Source organism: Caloenas nicobarica, chromosome 2, assembly GCF_036013445.1.
Source record: "Caloenas nicobarica isolate bCalNic1 chromosome 2, bCalNic1.hap1, whole genome shotgun sequence".
In the NCBI taxonomy this organism is placed as follows: Eukaryota; Metazoa; Chordata; class Aves; order Columbiformes; family Columbidae; genus Caloenas; species Caloenas nicobarica.
Window position 1 is genome coordinate 128,669,221 of NC_088246.1, and position 22,377 is coordinate 128,691,597.

Genomic DNA, 22,377 nt, shown 5'->3' on the forward strand with positions numbered 1-22,377 from the left:
CACTACATGTCATTGCATCTGTGGCCAAGATAACCAATTCCCAGATAAGAAGAATATAAGGCTGTTGTCAGAGGATGTAGGGAGGCAACTAGGAAAGCTAAGGCCTCCTTAGAGTTAAACCTGGCGAGAGGGGTCAAGGACAACAGGAAGAGCTTCTTCAAATACATGGCAGATAAAACTAACACCAGAGGCAATGTAGGCCCACTGATGAATGGGGTGGGTGCCCTGGTGACAGAAGATACAGAGAAGGCAGAGTTACTGAATGCCTTCTTTGTCTCTGTCTACTCTGCCGGAGGCTGTCCTGAGGAGCCCCGTACCCCTGAGGCAGGGCAATGGAGGAGTTAGCCTCAATTGATGAGGACTGGGTTAGGGACCAGTTAAGCAATCTGGACATCCATAAATCCATGGGTCCAGATGGGATGCACCTGTGGGTGCTGAGGGAGCTGGCTGAAGTCATTGCTGGACCACTCTCCATCATCTTTGCCAAGTCTTGGGAAACGGGAGAGGTGCCTGAGGACTGGAGGAAAGCAAATGTCACTCCGGTCTTCAAAAAGGGCAAGAAGGAGGACCCGAGCAACTATAGACCAGTCAGCCTCACCTCCATCCCTGGGAAAGTGATGGAACACCTTATCCTTGGTGCCATCTTAAGACATATCAAGGATAAGAGGGTCATCAGGGACAGTCAACATGGCTTCACCAAGGGGAAGTGGTGCTTGACCAACCTCATAGCCTTTTATGAAGACGTAACAAGGTGGATTGACAATGGCAGAGCAGTGGATGTGGTCTACCTTGACTTCAGCAAAGCATTTGACACCGTCTCCCACAGCATCCTCACGGCAAAACTGAGGAAGTGTGGACTGGATGATTGGGTAGTGAGGTGGACTGCAAACTGGCTGAAGGAGAGAAGCCAGAGAGTCGTGATCAATGGGGCGGAGTCTGGTTGGAGGCCTGTATCTAGTGGAGTGCCTCAAGGGTCAGTTCTGGGACCAATACTGTTCAATATATTCATCAATGACTTGGATGAGGGAATTGAGTGTACTATCAGCAAGTTTGCTGATGACACCAAGCTGGGAGGAGTGGCTGACACGCCAGAGGGCTGTGCTGCCATCCAGCGAGATCTGGACAGGCTAGAGAGTTGGGCGGGGAAAAATTTAATGAAATATAACAAGGGAAAATGTAGAGTCTTGCATCTGGGCAGGAACAACCCCAGGTTCCAGTATAGGTTGGGGAATGACCTGTTAGAGAGCAGTGTAGGGGAAAGGGACCTGGGGGTCCTGGTGGACAGCAGGATGACCATGAGCCAGCACTGTGCCCTTGTGGCCAAGAAGGCCAATGGCATCCTGGGGTGTATTAGAAGGGAGGTGGTTAGTAGGTCGAGAGAGGTTCTCCTTCCCCTCTACTCTGCCCTGGTGAGACCTCATCTGGAATATTGTGTCCAGTTCTGGGCCCCTCAGTTCCAGAAGGACAGGGAACTGCTGGAGAGAGTCCAGCGCAGGGCCACAAAGATGATTAAGGGAGTGGAGCATCTCCCTTATGAGGAAAGGCTGAGGAAGCTGGGTCTCTTTAGCTTGGAGAAGAGGAGACTGAGGGGTGACCTCATCAATGTTCATAAATATATAAAGGGTGGGTGTCACGAGGATGGAGCCAGGCTCTTCTCGGTGACAACCAACAGTAAGACAAGGGGTAATGGGTTCAAGCTGGAACACAAGAGGTTCCACTTAAATTTGAGAAGAAACTTCTTCTCAGTGAGGGTGACGGAACACTGGAACAGGCTGCCCAGGGGGGTTGTGGATTCTCCTTCTCTGGAGACATTCAAAACCCGCCTGAACGCCTTCCTGTGTAACCTCACCTAGGTGTTCCTGCTCCGGCAGGGGGATTGGACTAGATGATCTTTCCAGGTCCCTTCCAATCCCTAACATTCTGTGATTCTGTGTGATTCTGTGATAATGAGAGAATTGACTTTAATTTGTTAGAAGTCATAACTAATACATTGCAAGTCAATACTGTTTGCATTACAAGTTAATTGCAAGATATGGAAAAAAATGTACAGCGTGAAGCTATGCTCCCAAAAAATATGAATTCAAAGCATAATTGCTTTGTAATTCAATTTTCAGATATATTTTTGTTTTCTGGTCACTTTATCATGACCAGATGTCTATGCATGAATGTCCATTTGTGGAAACAATTGATGAAACAGATCTTTCTAAACACTAATTGGGAAAAAAAAATTTAAAATGTTCATCCATCTTGCAAACTTATTTATAATTGCCACTTATCAAATGCAGGAACAAACATCTTTTTGTATATAATTTGTAACAACACATAAATTGCATATGACTTCTAAACAATAGGCAAATAGGAAAAGGAAGAATTGGTGAAATCCATTATTGCAAATTATCTATTTTGGATGTTGATGATGAAAGATGACAAAGTCTGGTGCCTAGCACCAGCAGAGGGAATTGCGATGTGAACAAACAGTAGCAGCATATATTGACTGTTAGCAAGTAATACATAATGTGGATTCTGTTCTGCTCTGATACAACACACATACCACAGAAATAATTTCCACTTTCTGTGGTACAGACTCCATGCACACACTAGAATTCTCTACACTGCTGCCACATTCCAGCCAGAAGGTGCTGGTGGCCAATTTCTCCTTGCTGTAAGGAGAAGGCTTTTGCCCAGCTTCCCAGGAAAAGCTTCGCATCTCCAGGTTTGTGATTCTGGAATAGAATAAACATGTAATAGTGCAAACTTGGAGAGTTAGCTATTATTTGATGTTCTAGTTTCCATCTGCTAGAATTGTACGAAGCTTCCCGCGTGAGCTGACACAGGCTTAACCTTGGCTGGGGACGGGTGTTACGACAGGGCAGCAGGAGTTCCCAAGGACCATGCGTGCCTTCTTAAGTAGCTTGGATACTGTGGTGCTAGGATAACACGGTTTGGGAGTCCCTGCCTGGTATCTGTAAATTGTTTTGAAATAATATTTTGAAACAACACGTAAAAGTTTGAAGAGCTGTTTTTTTAAGGAAAGCAAGAAAATAAAGTATAATATATCTCCTTCCCTGAAATGAACCATCCTCCTCCCAAGTTTTGAAAAAAAAAACCCTGTGGAATTTAATGTAATACCTATAAAGTTCCTCAGTCACATAGAGTAGTTTATGGAAAACTTTATAAATAAGAGCTGCAAATGATTGGGTGCTCATTTTCTGTCAATCTCAATTGTGAGCTCTGTCACTGATTTCTAGAGGGCTGAGATCTTACCTTCTGAATCAAAAGGACATTAAAAATTATTTTGTAGATTTTATAGCAGCTATAAAATTCTTTATTGAATTCTGTGTGATTTCCATAAAGTCCATAGGACTCTTCGATATAACAAATGCCTTGTAATCGATTTGCCTGAAATAAGAAATATGAGTGATGCTAAGACCTGTGAATATTTACCCCCAAAGATTGTTTTCTGGTAAAGCATAATTCTTCATTTATTGATAGCAATTACCAGTGAATTTTGTGGCTTGAATTTTCAATTGCAATCAATAGATAAATCACAAAGTTGAAAAGTGCATGAAGTTCTCTAGCATCAAATAAATGCCAGCTCTCTATATCTTCACAATTATGTTGACCTTATTATGGAAAAATCAGCCGAGTTGGAAATAAGCAACTACTAAGGAGCCATAATTCTAATTTGGCTTTCTGGCTCCAAAGCACAGCCCACGCTTGTTGTCACAGCTGCCTAATGGAGTTTGATCACACAGCTGGATCATGCACCAGTGACCGCTCTGCAGCTTTGGCAACTCCTTGCTGCTACACTAACTTTTTGTTCCTCAATCATAAGCAAATTAAAGCAGGCAGCTGCAAAATCATCAATAGGTTAAATACATGAGCTGTTCTCAGCATGAAATAAACAGGAAAATGAAGCTCTCCTTGGCCTTAATTAGTTCTTATAAAAGCTGGCAGGGAAACAAAGACATTTGTACACTCCTTTATTTTTATATGAGACTTGCCCAAAAGAAAAACCTCAGACATGTAATTTCCTTTTTTTTTTTTTTCTATTCCTCTCCCCTGCTTAACGCTCTCAGTCAGAGGCTAACCCAGCACCCTCCCTCCAAGGGTAGAAAGAAAGGTGGTTTGGCAAGGGGTTACGCTATGTCTCTTTAGTGCAGATCAGGGCATGTCTTGGGGAGCCTGCACAAGCTGTTTCCACAGTGATAGGCCACATTTGGTATTTACCATCTCCTGTACAGGTAATTCATCTGCAGGAGAAGCCTTCACCAAGCGCTGCGGTTCCGCAATCATTACCGCTGGCTCTGGGCCATGCCACATCACCCAGCAGTACAAATTTGATCTGGATCAGGTGTGGGCACATGATTACATTTTTGTCAAATTAGCAGAGCGCTTCGTGAGGATTTTATGCCGCCTGTCTGCTTTTATCCTGGTTGCAGAGGAACACGTGGTGCCGGAACCACAGAGGGTTAGGGCTGTGTGGGCAAGTGATGCCTGTGGTAGCAGTCATCCCGCCAGGGCAGAGTTAACCTGTCAGAGTTTTGTTTGAACAAATTGCATGGGCAGAGAGCATTTCGACAGGAACAGCACTTCGTGTCACACACCTGTGGTACTGTAAAAGCTGGCAGCAGAAGCCTCCGAAATATTTAATATACTGTCAAACATTGGCTTATCCTATAGCCACAGATTAGTCCAAAGGAAACTTAATTCTTCTGCTTCCTGCTATTTTCCACAGAATTTACTTATGCTTCACACTGGTATGGTCTTCTGGCCTCTGCATACTTTTTAAGGAGCTGCTTTGTGGTGTGCTGAAGATAATGTAAGACTTTACTGGTGCTGAAAAGATGTGATGTCACCACTTCCATTTCATCAACTCTAGTAATTATGCCAGTCACACAGTGAGTCAGACTAGCAAGTTGGTTTAACTGGAAACTAAGGGGAAAAAAAAAAAAAAAAAGAAGAAAAAAAATCAGTGAAAGTTTGGACCACTCCTATGCCGGCAGCCCTCAGATTTACTTGAGCCAATTGTAAGCCCAGGGGTGGTGGATGAAAGATTGGACATGAGCCGTCAATGTGCACTCACAGCCCAGAAGGCCAATCGTATCTTGGGCTGCATCAAAAGCAGCGTGACCAGCAGGTCGAGGAAGGTGATTCTGCCCCTCTGCTCTGGTGAGAGGCCACCATCCGGCTCTGAAGTCCTCAGTACAGGAAAGACATGGACCTGTTGGAGAGGGTCACGAGGAGGCCACCAAGGTGATCAGAGGGATGGAACACCTCTCCTGTGAGGAAAGGCTGAGAGAGTTGGGGTTGTTCAGCCTGGAGAAGGCTCCAGGGAGACCTTATTGCAGTCTTCCAGTACTTAAAAGGGGCCTATGAGAAAGACAGACTTTTTAGCAGGGCCTATTCTAATAACACAAGGGGTAATGGTTTTAAACTAAAGGAGAGATTCAGGCTAGATGTGAGGAAGAATTCTACAATGAGGATGATGAAACACTGGCCCAGGTTGCCCAGAGGGGTGGTAGATGCCCCATCCCTGAAAACATTCCAGGCCACACTGGATGGGGCTCTGAGCAACCTGATCTAGTTGAAGGTTCCCCTGTGCATTGCAGGGGGGTGGGACAAGGTGACCTGTGAAGGTGCCTTTAAACCCAAACTATTCTTTGATTTTATAATTCTAAGGAAAGTGGGAGAAAATAAATTTCTATGTTTCACTGACTGTGTTGATGTTGACAGAGCCCGGAAAGTCAAGCTCCTCTGTAAAGCCTGGGCAGACCATGATCTCCCCACAGCTCCCAGAGGACCCCTGGCAAAGGGCCCTGTGTCCAGGGAAGGGCAATGAAAAGCATTGGAGAATGCGGGCATCGATCCCGCTGCCTCTCACATGCTAAGCGAGCGCTCTACCACTTGAGCTAATTCCCCAGCCCATGGCCTCTGCCTCAGGTCCTCTCCCCTCCCAGGCACCCACTCTTGACCCAGGCTGCCCTGCACCCAAAGCCTGGGCCTCCCATCCGCCTCCCTCTCACACCCCCACACACGCACTCTCTTTCCCCATGGAGGTGACCCCTCCTAATCTCCAGCGCTCAGGACCACCCTTCCCTGCCCAGGCTTCACCCAAAACTGCCTGGGCTGGTCATGTTCCCCAGCACAGGCAAAGAGCTTTAGGCTGGGCAGCCCTTGAATGGAGCCACCCGGGCAGGGCCAAAAGGCAGAGGTGTGTGCAGGTGCATCCCCAGGCAAAAGGGCACTCCTTCGAGCCGGAGTTGAACCAGTGACCTAAGGATGGCCGTGCAAGGGAGCCTACAGTCCTCCGCTCTACCAGCTGAGCTATCGAAGGAATCATGGGGCTCTGCCCAGCACCTCGCCCATCACACACTCATCCAATGCTTCTCCATGCACAGCACAGCATGATGCCTCAACTCCAACATCCTGCTTCCAACAACCTTGGCTTCAATGTCACACAACCTTGCTCAGCCCTTTAGTGCACAGATTTGTACAGACCAACAATCTACATATGGACTCTCCTTGGGCCCAAAGAGAGCTTAGCCATATCCCACTGAAGCATAATCCAGTTTCACTGGGCTGTCTTTTGCCCTCTGGTCAGGCACCAGAATAATTTGCAGCCTTTCCTCTTCTCCATAACCTATGCCTGCAAGCTGAAAAGTCAAATGTAAGCCTTCTGATCCTCTCTTTCTCCTGGCTGAACTTTCCTAGTATCCTCAGCCCACCCTCACATAGAAATACTTCCATTCTCTGAACTCCTTGGTGGCCCTCCACTGAAGTGATTCTGTTTCTCAGAATGTCTTTTCTTTCTGAGAGAGCTAAAAACTGGATACATTACTCAAGATGACATTTGATGTCTGCACAGCAAAGAGGGGGAAAATAAGGTCCTTTGTTAAACTGTCTGTACTCCTGTACATTTCTGCATTTTTTCCCCCTCTTTGCTGTCCAGGTGCAGAATGAGCTCCCACACCCCCAAAAGATATGGCCTGTGCCAAAGGACCCTGTGTCCAGGGAAGGGCAATGAAAAGCATTGGAGAATGCGGGCATCGATCCCGCTGCCTCTCACATGCTAAGCGAGCGCTCTACCACTTGAGCTAATTCCCCAGCCCATGGCCGGTGCCTCAGGTCCTCTCCCCTCCCAGGCACCCACTCCTGACCCAGGCTGCCCTGCACCCAAAACCCGGGGCTCACGTCTGCTTCCCTCTCACACTGCCATTCTCTTCCCTGATGGAGGTGACCCCTCCCAAACCCCAGGGCTCAGGACAACCATGCCCTGCCCAAGCTTCACCCAAAACTGCCTTGGTTGGTCATGTTCCCCAGCACAGGCAAAGAGCTTTAGGCTGGGCAGCCCTTGAATGGAGCCACCCGGGCAGGGCCAAAAGGCAGAGGTGTGCGCAGGCAAAAGGGCAAAAGGGCACTCCCCAGGCAAAAGGGCACTCCTTCGAGCCGGAGTTGAACCAGCGACCTAAGGATGGCCGTGCAAGGGAGCCTACAGTCCTCCGCTCTACCAGCTGAGCTATCGAAGGAATCATGGGGCCCTGCCCAGCACCTCGCCCATCACACACTCATCCAATGCTTCTCCATGCACAGCACAGCATGGTGCCTCTACTCCAATATCTTGCTTCCAAGAGTCTCAGCTCCTACATCACACCACCTTGCTCAATCCTTTAGCCCACCGAATCATGCTGTCACGGAAGCACCCCAAAAGTCAATTTTAGGAGGACAAGAAGTTCCAAAACGGGCTTTCTTCTAGCCAAAAAAGTGTAGCAAATAAAGCAACTAGAAACAGGGTTTATACAATTAGTTAGCACTCTGACAACAGAAAATACATGTTTGCATATCAGTTGAGGAGATTATTGGGGTACACCAACATAAGAATCATGAGGATGCACAACATGCACGCATACACTCACAAGAAACAAAACCAGAGGCCTTTCACTCCACAGTACCCACAAGAAATAATCATTCACCTGGGTTAGGCAAGGACTCATTCAAGAATACATCCAGTAAATTACCACTCACCCAAACGAGGAGGTGAGGCACTCTCAATCCTGGGAAGTCTCCTTAGACGGCGTCCCAGTCTAAGGAGGGGGCTCCAGTTCACAGACCCGCAGCTCCGAGAAGACCACTCCAAAGGGGGCCTTCGGTGGGGGCCCCGTTTTATACCTTGGTCAGATCTGGCTGTGGCATTACAACATAGTCCACAAGTTTTGCACCTGCTCTGGGTACCTCCTTTGTTAATGACCCTGTCAACTGACCGAGGGTCCCATTCCTCCTGCCCCAGCAGCTGGTGGAGGTGAAGTCACCCTGTCCTGGGGTAGGGGAGGATGTGACTGTCAGCACCTTGGTACCACCCTAGGTGTGTGCGAGGGGACAGGCACAGGGGGGCACAAAAGGTGCTAAAGAGCCATCAACAGCCCCATTGAAGGCTCCAGATCTCAGGAGGAACTGCAACTGCCACACATGCAGACTAACAACCAGAAAAACTCCACTAGCTCCTTGGACCTCCTCTTCTACAGCTTGTTGTCCTCAGGCCCAAAAAGAGCTCTCCCATATCCTGCTGACACTTCTCCTGAGCCAATTTCACTGGGCTGTCTTTTGCCCTCTAGTCAAGCATCAGACAAATGGACAGCCTTTCCTCTACTCTGTATCCTACTCCAACGAGCTGGAAGGTCATGCGTAGGACTTCTGGTCCTCTCTTTCTCCCAGCTGAACATCCTCAGTGTCCGCAGCCCATCCTCACACAGAAATCCCTCCATTCCCTTTGCTTCTTGGTGGCCCTCCATTGAAGTTGCTCCATTTCATTGATGTCTTCCCTGTATAGTCCAGCTCAAAGCTGAACACAGAATTTGAGATGACATTTACCGTCTGCTGAGCGAAGATGGAGGAAATTAATACCTATGTTATAGTCCCCATGCCACCTTTGATAGAGCTGTGGAAGTCATTCTCCTCTGTAAAGCCAGGACACACCGTGATCTCCCCACAACTCCCAGAGGACAGAGGGCCCCTCTGGCAAAGGGCCCTGTGTCCAGGGAAGGGCAATGAAAAGCATTGGAGAATGCGGGCATCGATCCCGCTGCCTCTCACATGCTAAGCGAGCGCTCTACCACTTGAGCTAATTCCCCAGCCCATGGCCTCTGCCTCAGGTCCTCTCCCCTCCCAGGCACCCACTCCTGACCCAGGCTGCCCTGCACCCAAAACCCGGGGCTCACGTCTGCTTCCCTCTCACACTGCCATTCTCTTCCCTGATGGAGGTGACCCCTCCCAAACCCCAGGGCTCAGGACAACCATGCCCTGCCCAAGCTTCACCCAAAAGTGCCTTGGTTGGTCATGTTCCCCAGCACAGGCAAAGAGCTTTAGGCTGGGCAGCCCTTGAATGGAGCCACCCGGGCAGGGCCAAAAGGCAGAGGTGTGCGCAGGTGCGTCCCCAGGCAAAAGGGCACTCCTTCGAGCCGGAGTTGAACCAGCGACCTAAGGATGGCCGTGCAAGGGAACCTACAGTCCTCCGCTCTACCAGCTGAGCTATCGAAGGAATCATGGGGCTCTGCCCAGCACCTCGCCCATCACACACTCATCCAATGCTTCTCCATGCACAGCACAGCATGATGCCTCTGCTTCAGCAGCCTCAGCTCCAACGTCACACCACCTTGTTCGACACCTTAGCCCACCAAATCCTGCAGACCAACAACCAGAAAAACTCAAATAGCTCCTTGGACCTCCTCTTCTACAGGTGTACTCTCCCCTAGCCCCAAAAACATCTTACCCATATCCTGCTGACACTTTTCTTGAGCCAATTTCACTGGGATGTCTTTCACCCTCTGGTCAAGCACCAGACAGACAGCCTTTCCTCTAATGCATAACCTATTCATGCGTCATGCGTAAGTCTTCTGATCCTCTCTTTCTCTTGCCTGAACATTCCCAGTGTCCTTGTCCCATCCTCAGATAGAAATCCCTCCATTCCATTTACTTCGTGGTGGCCCTCCACTGAACTTGCTTCATTTCTTTGATGTCTTCTATGTACTGCAAAGTTCAAAGCTGGACAAAGTACTTGAGATGTCATTTCCGTCTGTCCAGCATAGAGGGAGAAAATCACTTCCTCTTTTATAGTCCCCACTCCGCTTTGGATAGAGCCATGGAAGTCGTCCTCCTCTGCAAAGACTGGGAAAACCATGATCTCCCCACAGCTCCCAGAGGACCCCTGGCAAAGGGCCCTGTGTCCAGGGAAGGGCAATGAAAAGCATTGGAGAATGCGGGCATCGATCCCGCTGCCTCTCACATGCTAAGCGAGCGCTCTACCACTTGAGCTAATTCCCCAGCCCATGGCCTCTGCCTCAGGTCCTCTCCCCTCCCAGGCACCCACTCCTGACCCAGGCTGCCCTGCACCCAAAACCCGGGGCTCACGTCTGCTTCCCTCTCACACTGCCATTCTCTTCCCTGATGGAGGTGACCCCTCCCAAACCCCAGGGCTCAGGACAACCATGCCCTGCCCAAGCTTCACCCAAAACTGCCTTGGTTGGCCATGTTCCCCAGCACAGGCAAAGAGCTTTAGGCTGGGCAGCCCTTGAATGGAGCCACCCGGGCAGGGCCAAAAGGCAGAGGTGTGCGCAGGTGCGTCCCCAGGCAAAAGGGCACTCCTTCGAGCCGGAGTTGAACCAGCGACCTAAGGATGGCCGTGCAAGGGAACCTACAGTCCTCCGCTCTACCAGCTGAGCTATCGAAGGAATCATGGGGCCCTGCCCAGCACCTCGCCCATCACACACTCATCCAATGCTTCTCCATGCACAGCACAGCATGATGCCTCTACTCCAATATCTTGCTTCCAAGAGCCTCAGCTCCTACATCACACCACCTTGCTCAATCCTTTAGCCCACCGAATCATGCTGTCACGGAAGCACCCCAAAAGTCAATTTTAGGAGGACAACAAGTTCCAAAACGGGCTTTCTTCTAGCCAAAAAAGTGTAGCCAATAAAGCAACTAGAAACAGGGTTTATACAATTAGTTAGCACTCTGACAACAGAAAATACATGTTTGCATATCAGTTGAGGAGATTATTGGGGTACACCAACATAAGAATCATGAGGATGCACAACATGCACGCATACACTCACAAGAAACAAAACCAGAGGCCTTTCACTCCACAGTACCCACAAGAAATAATCATTCACCTGGGTTAGGCAAGGACTCATTCAAGAATACATCCAGTAAATTACCACTCACCCAAACGAGGAGGTGAGGCACTCTCAATCCTGGGAAGTCTCCTTAGACGGCGTCCCAGTCTAAGGAGGGGGCTCCAGTTCACAGACCCGCAGCTCCGAGAAGACCACTCCAAAGGGGGCCTTCGGTGGGGGCCCCGTTTTATACCTTGGTCAGATCTGGCTGTGGCATTACAACTTAGTCCACAAGTTTTGCACCTGCTCTGGGTACCTCCTTTGTTAATGACCCTGTCAACTGACCGAGGGTCCCATTCCTCCTGCCCCAGCAGCTGGTGGAGGTGAAGTCACCCTGTCCTGGGGTAGGGGAGGATGTGACTTTCAGCACCTTGGTACCACCCTAGGTGTGTGCGAGGGGACAGGCACAGGGGGGCACAAAAGGTGCTAAAGAGCCATCAACAGCCCCATTGAAGGCTCCAGATCTCAGGAGGAACTGCAACTGCCACACATGCAGACTAACAACCAGAAAAACTCCACTAGCTCCTTGGACCTCCTCTTCTACAGCTTGTTGTCCTCAGGCCCAAAAAGAGCTCTCCCATATCCTGCTGACACTTCTCCTGAGCCAATTTCACTGGGCTGTCTTTTGCCCTCTAGTCAAGCATCAGAGAAATGGACAGCCTTTCCTCTACTCTGTATCCTACTCCAACGAGCTGGAAGGTCATGCGTAGGACTTCTGGTCCTCTCTTTCTCCCAGCTGAACATCCTCAGTGTCCGCAGCCCATCCTCACACAGAAATCCCTCCATTCCCTTTGCTTCTTGGTGGCCCTCCATTGAAGTTGCTCCATTTCATTGATGTCTTCCCTGTATAGTCCAGCTCAAAGCTGAACACAGAATTTGAGATGACATTTACCGTCTGCTGAGCGAAGATGGAGGAAATTAATACCTATGTTATAGTCCCCATGCCACCTTTGATAGAGCTGTGGAAGTCATTCTCCTCTGTAAAGCCAGGACACACCGTGATCTCCCCACAACTCCCAGAGGACAGAGGGCCCCTCTGGCAAAGGGCCCTGTGTCCAGGGAAGGGCAATGAAAAGCATTGGAGAATGCGGGCATCGATCCCGCTGCCTCTCACATGCTAAGCGAGCGCTCTACCACTTGAGCTAATTCCCCAGCCCATGGCCTCTGCCTCAGGTCCTCTCCCCTCCCAGGCACCCACTCCTGACCCAGGCTGCCCTGCACCCAAAACCCGGGGCTCACGTCTGCTTCCCTCTCACACTGCCATTCTCTTCCCTGATGGAGGTGACCCCTCCCAAACCCCAGGGCTCAGGACAACCATGCCCTGCCCAAGCTTCACCCAAAAGTGCCTTGGTTGGTCATGTTCCCCAGCACAGGCAAAGAGCTTTAGGCTGGGCAGCCCTTGAATGGAGCCACCCGGGCAGGGCCAAAAGGCAGAGGTGTGCGCAGGTGCGTCCCCAGGCAAAAGGGCACTCCTTCGAGCCGGAGTTGAACCAGCGACCTAAGGATGGCCGTGCAAGGGAACCTACAGTCCTCCGCTCTACCAGCTGAGCTATCGAAGGAATCATGGGGCTCTGCCCAGCACCTCGCCCATCACACACTCATCCAATGCTTCTCCATGCACAGCACAGCATGATGCCTCTGCTTCAGCAGCCTCAGCTCCAACGTCACACCACCTTGTTCGACACCTTAGCCCACCAAATCCTGCAGACCAACAACCAGAAAAACTCAAATAGCTCCTTGGACCTCCTCTTCTACAGGTGTACTCTCCCCTAGCCCCAAAAACATCTTACCCATATCCTGCTGACACTTTTCTTGAGCCAATTTCACTGGGATGTCTTTCACCCTCTGGTCAAGCACCAGACAGACAGCCTTTCCTCTAATGCATAACCTATTCATGCGTCATGCGTAAGTCTTCTGATCCTCTCTTTCTCTTGCCTGAACATTCCCAGTGTCCTTGTCCCATCCTCAGATAGAAATCCCTCCATTCCATTTACTTCGTGGTGGCCCTCCACTGAACTTGCTTCATTTCTTTGATGTCTTCTATGTACTGCAAAGTTCAAAGCTGGACAAAGTACTTGAGATGTCATTTCCGTCTGTCCAGCATAGAGGGAGAAAATCACTTCCTCTTTTATAGTCCCCACTCCGCTTTGGATAGAGCCATGGAAGTCGTCCTCCTCTGCAAAGACTGGGAAAACCATGATCTCCCCACAGCTCCCAGAGGACCCCTGGCAAAGGGCCCTGTGTCCAGGGAAGGGCAATGAAAAGCATTGGAGAATGCGGGCATCGATCCCGCTGCCTCTCACATGCTAAGCGAGCGCTCTACCACTTGAGCTAATTCCCCAGCCCATGGCCTCTGCCTCAGGTCCTCTCCCCTCCCAGGCACCCACTCCTGACCCAGGCTGCCCTGCACCCAAAACCCGGGGCTCACGTCTGCTTCCCTCTCACACTGCCATTCTCTTCCCTGATGGAGGTGACCCCTCCCAAACCCCAGGGCTCAGGACAACCATGCCCTGCCCAAGCTTCACCCAAAAGTGCCTTGGTTGGCCATGTTCCCCAGCACAGGCAAAGAGCTTTAGGCTGGGCAGCCCTTGAATGGAGCCACCCGGGCAGGGCCAAAAGGCAGAGGTGTGCGCAGGTGCGTCCCCAGGCAAAAGGGCACTCCTTCGAGCCGGAGTTGAACCAGCGACCTAAGGATGGCCGTGCAAGGGAGCCTACAGTCCTCCGCTCTACCAGCTGAGCTATCGAAGGAATCATGGGGCCCTGCCCAGCACCTCGCCCATCACACACTCATCCAATGCTTCTCCATGCACAGCACAGCATGGTGCCTCTACTCCAATATCTTGCTTCCAAGAGTCTCAGCTCCTACATCACACCACCTTGCTCAATCCTTTAGCCCACCGAATCATGCTGTCACGGAAGCACCCCAAAAGTCAATTTTAGGAGGACAAGAAGTTCCAAAACGGGCTTTCTTCTAGCCAAAAAAGTGTAGCAAATAAAGCAACTAGAAACAGGGTTTATACAATTAGTTAGCACTCTGACAACAGAAAATACATGTTTGCATATCAGTTGAGGAGATTATTGGGGTACACCAACATAAGAATCATGAGGATGCACAACATGCACGCATACACTCACAAGAAACAAAACCAGAGGCCTTTCACTCCACAGTACCCACAAGAAATAATCATTCACCTGGGTTAGGCAAGGACTCATTCAAGAATACATCCAGTAAATTACCACTCACCCAAACGAGGAGGTGAGGCACTCTCAATCCTGGGAAGTCTCCTTAGACGGCGTCCCAGTCTAAGGACGGGGCTCCAGTTCACAGACCCGCAGCTCCAAGAAGACCACTCCAAAGGGGGCCTTCGGTGGGGGCCCCGTTTTATACCTTGGTCAGATCTGGCTGTGGCATTACAACTTAGTCCACAAGTTTTGCACCTGCTCTGGGTACCTCCTTTGTTAATGACCCTGTCAACTGACCGAGGGTCCCATTCCTCCTGCCCCAGCAGCTGGTGGAGGTGAAGTCACCCTGTCCTGGGGTAGGGGAGGTGTGACTGTCAGCACCTTGGTACCACCCTAGGTGTGTGCGAGGGGACAGGCACAGGGGGGCACAAAAGGTGCTAAAGAGCCATCAACAGCCCCATTGAAGGCTCCAGATCTCAGGAGGAACTGCAACTGCCACACATGCAGACTAACAACCAGAAAAACTCCACTAGCTCCTTGGACCTCCTCTTCTACAGCTTGTTGTCCTCAGGCCCAAAAAGAGCTCTCCCATATCCTGCTGACACTTCTCCTGAGCCAATTTCACTGGGCTGTCTTTTGCCCTCTAGTCAAGCATCAGAGAAATGGACAGCCTTTCCTCTACTCTGTATCCTACTCCAACGAGCTGGAAGGTCATGCGTAGGACTTCTGGTCCTCTCTTTCTCCCAGCTGAACATCCTCAGTGTCCGCAGCCCATCCTCACACAGAAATCCCTCCATTCCCTTTGCTTCTTGGTGGCCCTCCATTGAAGTTGCTCCATTTCATTGATGTCTTCCCTGTATAGTCCAGCTCAAAGCTGAACACAGAATTTGAGATGACATTTACCGTCTGCTGAGCGAAGATGGAGGAAATTAATACCTATGTTATAGTCCCCATGCCACCTTTGATAGAGCTGTGGAAGTCATTCTCCTCTGTAAAGCCAGGACACACCGTGATCTCCCCACAACTCCCAGAGGACAGAGGGCCCCTCTGGCAAAGGGCCCTGTGTCCAGGGAAGGGCAATGAAAAGCATTGGAGAATGCGGGCATCGATCCCGCTGCCTCTCACATGCTAAGCGAGCGCTCTACCACTTGAGCTAATTCCCCAGCCCATGGCCTCTGCCTCAGGTCCTCTCCCCTCCCAGGCACCCACTCCTGACCCAGGCTGCCCTGCACCCAAAACCCGGGGCTCACGTCTGCTTCCCTCTCACACTGCCATTCTCTTCCCTGATGGAGGTGACCCCTCCCAAACCCCAGGGCTCAGGACAACCATGCCCTGCCCAAGCTTCACCCAAAAGTGCCTTGGTTGGTCATGTTCCCCAGCACAGGCAAAGAGCTTTAGGCTGGGCAGCCCTTGAATGGAGCCACCCGGGCAGGGCCAAAAGGCAGAGGTGTGCGCAGGTGCGTCCCCAGGCAAAAGGGCACTCCTTCGAGCCGGAGTTGAACCAGCGACCTAAGGATGGCCGTGCAAGGGAACCTACAGTCCTCCGCTCTACCAGCTGAGCTATCGAAGGAATCATGGGGCTCTGCCCAGCACCTCGCCCATCACACACTCATCCAATGCTTCTCCATGCACAGCACAGCATGATGCCTCTGCTTCAGCAGCCTCAGCTCCAACGTCACACCACCTTGTTCGACACCTTAGCCCACCAAATCCTGCAGACCAACAACCAGAAAAACTCAAATAGCTCCTTGGACCTCCTCTTCTACAGGTGTACTCTCCCCTAGCCCCAAAAACATCTTACCCATATCCTGCTGACACTTTTCTTGAGCCAATTTCACTGGGATGTCTTTCACCCTCTGGTCAAGCACCAGACAGACAGCCTTTCCTCTAATGCATAACCTATTCATGCGTCATGCGTAAGTCTTCTGATCCTCTCTTTCTCTTGCCTGAACATTCCCAGTGTCCTTGTCCCATCCTCAGATAGAAATCCCTCCATTCCATTTACTTCGTGGTGGCCCTCCACTGAACTTGCTTCATTTCTTTGATGTCTTCTATGTACTGCAAAGTTCAAAGCTGGACAAAGTACTTGAGATGTCATTTCCGTCTGTCCAGCATAGAGGGAGAAAATCACTTCCTCTTTTATAGTCCCCACTCCGCTTTGGATAGAGCCATGGAAGTCGTCCTCCTCTGCAAAGACTGGGAAAACCATGATCTCCCCACAGCTCCCAGAGGACCCCTGGCAAAGGGCCCTGTGTCCAGGGAAGGGCAATGAAAAGCATTGGAGAATGCGGGCATCGATCCCGCTGCCTCTCACATGCTAAGCGAGCGCTCTACCACTTGAGCTAATTCCCCAGCCCATGGCCTCTGCCTCAGGTCCTCTCCCCTCCCAGGCACCCACTCCTGACCCAGGCTGCCCTGCACCCAAAACCCGGGGCTCACGTCTGCTTCCCTCTCACACTGCCATTCTCTTCCCTGATGGAGGTGACCCCTCCCAAACCCCAGGGCTCAGGACAACCATGCCCTGCCCAAGCTTCACCCAAAACTGCCTTGGTTGGCCATGTTCCCCAGCACAGGCAAAGAGCTTTAGGCTGGGCAGCCCTTGAATGGAGCCACCCGGGCAGGGCCAAAAGGCAGAGGTGTGTGCAGGTGCGTCCCCAGGCAAAAGGGCACTCCTTCGAGCCGGAGTTGAACCAGCGACCTAAGGATGGCCGTGCAAGGGAGCCTACAGTCCTCCGCTCTACCAGCTGAGCTATCGAAGGAATCATGGGGCTCTGCCCAGCACCTCGCCCATCACACACTCATCCAATGCTTCTCCATGCACAGCACAGCATGGTGCCTCTACTCCAATATCTTGCTTCCAAGAGTCTCAGCTCCTACATCACACCACCTTGCTCAATCCTTTAGCCCACCGAATCATGCTGTCACGGAAGCACCCCAAAAGTCAATTTTAGGAGGACAAGAAGTTCCAAAACGGGCTTTCTTCTAGCCAAAAAAGTGTAGCAAATAAAGCAACTAGAAACAGGGTTTATACAATTAGTTAGCACTCTGACAACAGAAAATACATGTTTGCATATCAGTTGAGGAGATTATTGGGGTACACCAACATAAGAATCATGAGGATGCACAACATGCACGCATACACTCACAAGAAACAAAACCAGAGGCCTTTCACTCCACAGTACCCACAAGAAATAATCATTCACCTGGGTTAGGCAAGGACTCATTCAAGAATACATCCAGTAAATTACCACTCACCCAAACGAGGAGGTGAGGCACTCTCAATCCTGGGAAGTCTCCTTAGACGGCGTCCCAGTCTAAGGAGGGGGCTCCAGTTCACAGACCCGCAGCTCCGAGAAGACCACTCCAAAGGGGGCCTTCGGTGGGGGCCCCGTTTTATACCTTGGTCAGATCTGGCTGTGGCATTACAACTTAGTCCACAAGTTTTGCACCTGCTCTGGGTACCTCCTTTGTTAATGACCCTGTCAACTGACCGAGGGTCCCATTCCTCCTGCCCCAGCAGCTGGTGGAGGTGAAGTCACCCTGTCCTGGGGTAGGGGAGGTGTGACTGTCAGCACCTTGGTACCACCCTAGGTGTGTGCGAGGGGACAGGCACAGGGGGGCACAAAAGGTGCTAAAGAGCCATCAACAGCCCCATTGAAGGCTCCAGATCTCAGGAGGAACTGCAACTGCCACACATGCAGACTAACAACCAGAAAAACTCCACTAGCTCCTTGGACCTCCTCTTCTACAGCTTGTTGTCCTCAGGCCCAAAAAGAGCTCTCCCATATCCTGCTGACACTTCTCCTGAGCCAATTTCACTGGGCTGTCTTTTGCCCTCTAGTCAAGCATCAGACAAATGGACAGCCTTTCCTCTACTCTGTATCCTACTCCAACGAGCTGGAAGGTCATGCGTAGGACTTCTGGTCCTCTCTTTCTCCCAGCTGAACATCCTCAGTGTCCGCAGCCCATCCTCACACAGAAATCCCTCCATTCCCTTTGCTTCTTGGTGGCCCTCCATTGAAGTTGCTCCATTTCATTGATGTCTTCCCTGTATAGTCCAGCTCAAAGCTGAACACAGAATTTGAGATGACATTTACCGTCTGCTGAGCGAAGATGGAGGAAATTAATACCTATGTTATAGTCCCCATGCCACCTTTGATAGAGCTGTGGAAGTCATTCTCCTCTGTAAAGCCAGGACACACCGTGATCTCCCCACAACTCCCAGAGGACAGAGGGCCCCTCTGGCAAAGGGCCCTGTGTCCAGGGAAGGGCAATGAAAAGCATTGGAGAATGCGGGCATCGATCCCGCTGCCTCTCACATGCTAAGCGAGCGCTCTACCACTTGAGCTAATTCCCCAGCCCATGGCCTCTGCCTCAGGTCCTCTCCCCTCCCAGGCACCCACTCCTGACCCAGGCTGCCCTGCACCCAAAACCCGGGGCTCACGTCTGCTTCCCTCTCACACTGCCATTCTCTTCCCTGATGGAGGTGACCCCTCCCAAACCCCAGGGCTCAGGACAACCATGCCCTGCCCAAGCTTCACCCAAAAGTGCCTTGGTTGGTCATGTTCCCCAGCACAGGCAAAGAGCTTTAGGCTGGGCAGCCCTTGAATGGAGCCACCCGGGCAGGGCCAAAAGGCAGAGGTGTGCGCAGGTGCGTCCCCAGGCAAAAGGGCACTCCTTCGAGCCGGAGTTGAACCAGCGACCTAAGGATGGCCGTGCAAGGGAACCTACAGTCCTCCGCTCTACCAGCTGAGCTATCGAAGGAATCATGGGGCTCTGCCCAGCACCTCGCCCATCACACACTCATCCAATGCTTCTCCATGCACAGCACAGCATGATGCCTCTGCTTCAGCAGCCTCAGCTCCAACGTCACACCACCTTGTTCGACACCTTAGCCCACCAAATCCTGCAGACCAACAACCAGAAAAACTCAAATAGCTCCTTGGACCTCCTCTTCTACAGGTGTACTCTCCCCTAGCCCCAAAAACATCTTACCCATATCCTGCTGACACTTTTCTTGAGCCAATTTCACTGGGATGTCTTTCACCCTCTGGTCAAGCACCAGACAGACAGCCTTTCCTCTAATGCATAACCTATTCATGCGTCATGCGTAAGTCTTCTGATCCTCTCTTTCTCTTGCCTGAACATTCCCAGTGTCCTTGTCCCATCCTCAGATAGAAATCCCTCCATTCCATTTACTTCGTGGTGGCCCTCCACTGAACTTGCTTCATTTCTTTGATGTCTTCTATGTACTGCAAAGTTCAAAGCTGGACAAAGTACTTGAGATGTCATTTCCGTCTGTCCAGCATAGAGGGAGAAAATCACTTCCTCTTTTATAGTCCCCACTCCGCTTTGGATAGAGCCATGGAAGTCGTCCTCCTCTGCAAAGACTGGGAAAACCATGATCTCCCCACAGCTCCCAGAGGACCCCTGGCAAAGGGCCCTGTGTCCAGGGAAGGGCAATGAAAAGCATTGGAGAATGCGGGCATCGATCCCGCTGCCTCTCACATGCTAAGCGAGCGCTCTACCACTTGAGCTAATTCCCCAGCCCATGGCCTCTGCCTCAGGTCCTCTCCCCTCCCAGGCACCCACTCCTGACCCAGGCTGCCCTGCACCCAAAACCCGGGGCTCACGTCTGCTTCCCTCTCACACTGCCATTCTCTTCCCTGATGGAGGTGACCCCTCCCAAACCCCAGGGCTCAGGACAACCATGCCCTGCCCAAGCTTCACCCAAAAGTGCCTTGGTTGGCCATGTTCCCCAGCACAGGCAAAGAGCTTTAGGCTGGGCAGCCCTTGAATGGAGCCACCCGGGCAGGGCCAAAAGGCAGAGGTGTGCGCAGGTGCGTCCCCAGGCAAAAGGGCACTCCTTCGAGCCGGAGTTGAACCAGCGACCTAAGGATGGCCGTGCAAGGGAGCCTACAGTCCTCCGCTCTACCAGCTGAGCTATCGAAGGAATCATGGGGCCCTGCCCAGCACCTCGCCCATCACACACTCATCCAATGCTTCTCCATGCACAGCACAGCATGGTGCCTCTACTCCAATATCTTGCTTCCAAGAGTCTCAGCTCCTACATCACACCACCTTGCTCAATCCTTTAGCCCACCGAATCATGCTGTCACGGAAGCACCCCAAAAGTCAATTTTAGGAGGACAAGAAGTTCCAAAACGGGCTTTCTTCTAGCCAAAAAAGTGTAGCAAATAAAGCAACTAGAAACAGGGTTTATACAATTAGTTAGCACTCTGACAACAGAAAATACATGTTTGCATATCAGTTGAGGAGATTATTGGGGTACACCAACATAAGAATCATGAGGATGCACAACATGCACGCATACACTCACAAGAAACAAAACCAGAGGCCTTTCACTCCACAGTACCCACAAGAAATAATCATTCACCTGGGTTAGGCAAGGACTCATTCAAGAATACATCCAGTAAATTACCACTCACCCAAACGAGGAGGTGAGGCACTCTCAATCCTGGGAAGTCTCCTTAGACGGCGTCCCAGTCTAAGGACGGGGCTCCAGTTCACAGACCCGCAGCTCCAAGAAGACCACTCCAAAGGGGGCCTTCGGTGGGGGCCCCGTTTTATACCTTGGTCAGATCTGGCTGTGGCATTACAACATAGTCCACAAGTTTTGCACCTGCTCTGGGTACCTCCTTTGTTAATGACCCTGTCAACTGACCAAGGGTCCCATTCCTCCTGCCCCAGCAGCTGGTGGAGGTGAAGTCACCCTGTCCTGGGGTAGGGGAGGATGTGACTGTCAGCACCTTGGTACCACCCTAGGTGTGTGCGAGGGGACAGGCACAGGGGGGCACAAAAGGTGCTAAAGAGCCATCAACAGCCCCATTGAAGGCTCCAGATCTCAGGAGGAACTGCAACTGCCACACATGCAGACTAACAACCAGAAAAACTCCACTAGCTCCTTGGACCTCCTCTTCTACAGCTTGTTGTCCTCAGGCCCAAAAAGAGCTCTCCCATATCCTGCTGACACTTCTCCTGAGCCAATTTCACTGGGCTGTCTTTTGCCCTCTAGTCAAGCATCAGAGAAATGGACAGCCTTTCCTCTACTCTGTATCCTACTCCAACGAGCTGGAAGGTCATGCGTAGGACTTCTGGTCCTCTCTTTCTCCCAGCTGAACATCCTCAGTGTCCGCAGCCCATCCTCACACAGAAATCCCTCCATTCCCTTTGCTTCTTGGTGGCCCTCCATTGAAGTTGCTCCATTTCATTGATGTCTTCCCTGTATAGTCCAGCTCAAAGCTGAACACAGAATTTGAGATGACATTTACCGTCTGCTGAGCGAAGATGGAGGAAATTAATACCTATGTTATAGTCCCCATGCCACCTTTGATAGAGCTGTGGAAGTCATTCTCCTCTGTAAAGCCAGGACACACCGTGATCTCCCCACAACTCCCAGAGGACAGAGGGCCCCTCTGGCAAAGGGCCCTGTGTCCAGGGAAGGGCAATGAAAAGCATTGGAGAATGCGGGCATCGATCCCGCTGCCTCTCACATGCTAAGCGAGCGCTCTACCACTTGAGCTAATTCCCCAGCCCATGGCCTCTGCCTCAGGTCCTCTCCCCTCCCAGGCACCCACTCCTGACCCAGGCTGCCCTGCACCCAAAACCCGGGGCTCACGTCTGCTTCCCTCTCACACTGCCATTCTCTTCCCTGATGGAGGTGACCCCTCCCAAACCCCAGGGCTCAGGACAACCATGCCCTGCCCAAGCTTCACCCAAAAGTGCCTTGGTTGGTCATGTTCCCCAGCACAGGCAAAGAGCTTTAGGCTGGGCAGCCCTTGAATGGAGCCACCCGGGCAGGGCCAAAAGGCAGAGGTGTGCGCAGGTGCGTCCCCAGGCAAAAGGGCACTCCTTCGAGCCGGAGTTGAACCAGCGACCTAAGGATGGCCGTGCAAGGGAACCTACAGTCCTCCGCTCTACCAGCTGAGCTATCGAAGGAATCATGGGGCTCTGCCCAGCACCTCGCCCATCACACACTCATCCAATGCTTCTCCATGCACAG

The 22,377-nt window shown here is 51.3% G+C and overlaps 21 non-coding genes across 21 annotated transcripts; all 21 read right to left on the minus strand.

The window, feature by feature from the left end:
• Window positions 1-5,849: 5,849 nt before the first annotated feature.
• On the minus strand, window positions 5,850-5,922 carry TRNAA-AGC (transfer RNA alanine (anticodon AGC)). Its single transcript has one exon. It is a non-coding gene; the product is annotated as a tRNA-Ala (tRNA).
• A 1,112-nt stretch (window positions 5,923-7,034) lies between these two features.
• On the minus strand, window positions 7,035-7,107 carry TRNAA-AGC (transfer RNA alanine (anticodon AGC)). Its single transcript has one exon. It is a non-coding gene; the product is annotated as a tRNA-Ala (tRNA).
• Window positions 7,108-7,440: 333 nt separating this feature from the next.
• Window positions 7,441-7,529, minus strand: TRNAY-GUA (transfer RNA tyrosine (anticodon GUA)). The gene is given in 2 exon segments: window positions 7,441-7,476; window positions 7,493-7,529. It is a non-coding gene; the product is annotated as a tRNA-Tyr (tRNA).
• A 1,526-nt stretch (window positions 7,530-9,055) lies between these two features.
• Window positions 9,056-9,128, minus strand: TRNAA-AGC (transfer RNA alanine (anticodon AGC)). Its single transcript has one exon. It is a non-coding gene; the product is annotated as a tRNA-Ala (tRNA).
• A 318-nt stretch (window positions 9,129-9,446) lies between these two features.
• TRNAY-GUA (transfer RNA tyrosine (anticodon GUA)) lies at window positions 9,447-9,535 on the minus strand. Its single transcript is given in 2 exon segments — window positions 9,447-9,482; window positions 9,499-9,535. It is a non-coding gene; the product is annotated as a tRNA-Tyr (tRNA).
• Window positions 9,536-10,244: 709 nt separating this feature from the next.
• On the minus strand, window positions 10,245-10,317 carry TRNAA-AGC (transfer RNA alanine (anticodon AGC)). Its single transcript has one exon. It is a non-coding gene; the product is annotated as a tRNA-Ala (tRNA).
• Window positions 10,318-10,635: 318 nt separating this feature from the next.
• Window positions 10,636-10,724, minus strand: TRNAY-GUA (transfer RNA tyrosine (anticodon GUA)). Its single transcript is given in 2 exon segments — window positions 10,636-10,671; window positions 10,688-10,724. It is a non-coding gene; the product is annotated as a tRNA-Tyr (tRNA).
• A 1,526-nt stretch (window positions 10,725-12,250) lies between these two features.
• On the minus strand, window positions 12,251-12,323 carry TRNAA-AGC (transfer RNA alanine (anticodon AGC)). The gene has a single exon. It is a non-coding gene; the product is annotated as a tRNA-Ala (tRNA).
• A 318-nt stretch (window positions 12,324-12,641) lies between these two features.
• Window positions 12,642-12,730, minus strand: TRNAY-GUA (transfer RNA tyrosine (anticodon GUA)). Its single transcript is given in 2 exon segments — window positions 12,642-12,677; window positions 12,694-12,730. It is a non-coding gene; the product is annotated as a tRNA-Tyr (tRNA).
• Window positions 12,731-13,439: 709 nt separating this feature from the next.
• On the minus strand, window positions 13,440-13,512 carry TRNAA-AGC (transfer RNA alanine (anticodon AGC)). The gene has a single exon. It is a non-coding gene; the product is annotated as a tRNA-Ala (tRNA).
• Window positions 13,513-13,830: 318 nt separating this feature from the next.
• On the minus strand, window positions 13,831-13,919 carry TRNAY-GUA (transfer RNA tyrosine (anticodon GUA)). The gene is given in 2 exon segments: window positions 13,831-13,866; window positions 13,883-13,919. It is a non-coding gene; the product is annotated as a tRNA-Tyr (tRNA).
• Window positions 13,920-15,444: 1,525 nt separating this feature from the next.
• Window positions 15,445-15,517, minus strand: TRNAA-AGC (transfer RNA alanine (anticodon AGC)). Its single transcript has one exon. It is a non-coding gene; the product is annotated as a tRNA-Ala (tRNA).
• Window positions 15,518-15,835: 318 nt separating this feature from the next.
• Window positions 15,836-15,924, minus strand: TRNAY-GUA (transfer RNA tyrosine (anticodon GUA)). The gene is given in 2 exon segments: window positions 15,836-15,871; window positions 15,888-15,924. It is a non-coding gene; the product is annotated as a tRNA-Tyr (tRNA).
• A 709-nt stretch (window positions 15,925-16,633) lies between these two features.
• TRNAA-AGC (transfer RNA alanine (anticodon AGC)) lies at window positions 16,634-16,706 on the minus strand. Its single transcript has one exon. It is a non-coding gene; the product is annotated as a tRNA-Ala (tRNA).
• Window positions 16,707-17,024: 318 nt separating this feature from the next.
• TRNAY-GUA (transfer RNA tyrosine (anticodon GUA)) lies at window positions 17,025-17,113 on the minus strand. Its single transcript is given in 2 exon segments — window positions 17,025-17,060; window positions 17,077-17,113. It is a non-coding gene; the product is annotated as a tRNA-Tyr (tRNA).
• Window positions 17,114-18,638: 1,525 nt separating this feature from the next.
• Window positions 18,639-18,711, minus strand: TRNAA-AGC (transfer RNA alanine (anticodon AGC)). Its single transcript has one exon. It is a non-coding gene; the product is annotated as a tRNA-Ala (tRNA).
• Window positions 18,712-19,029: 318 nt separating this feature from the next.
• On the minus strand, window positions 19,030-19,118 carry TRNAY-GUA (transfer RNA tyrosine (anticodon GUA)). Its single transcript is given in 2 exon segments — window positions 19,030-19,065; window positions 19,082-19,118. It is a non-coding gene; the product is annotated as a tRNA-Tyr (tRNA).
• Window positions 19,119-19,827: 709 nt separating this feature from the next.
• Window positions 19,828-19,900, minus strand: TRNAA-AGC (transfer RNA alanine (anticodon AGC)). The gene has a single exon. It is a non-coding gene; the product is annotated as a tRNA-Ala (tRNA).
• Window positions 19,901-20,218: 318 nt separating this feature from the next.
• TRNAY-GUA (transfer RNA tyrosine (anticodon GUA)) lies at window positions 20,219-20,307 on the minus strand. Its single transcript is given in 2 exon segments — window positions 20,219-20,254; window positions 20,271-20,307. It is a non-coding gene; the product is annotated as a tRNA-Tyr (tRNA).
• A 1,526-nt stretch (window positions 20,308-21,833) lies between these two features.
• TRNAA-AGC (transfer RNA alanine (anticodon AGC)) lies at window positions 21,834-21,906 on the minus strand. Its single transcript has one exon. It is a non-coding gene; the product is annotated as a tRNA-Ala (tRNA).
• Window positions 21,907-22,224: 318 nt separating this feature from the next.
• On the minus strand, window positions 22,225-22,313 carry TRNAY-GUA (transfer RNA tyrosine (anticodon GUA)). The gene is given in 2 exon segments: window positions 22,225-22,260; window positions 22,277-22,313. It is a non-coding gene; the product is annotated as a tRNA-Tyr (tRNA).
• Between the last annotated feature and the right edge of the window lie 64 nt (window positions 22,314-22,377).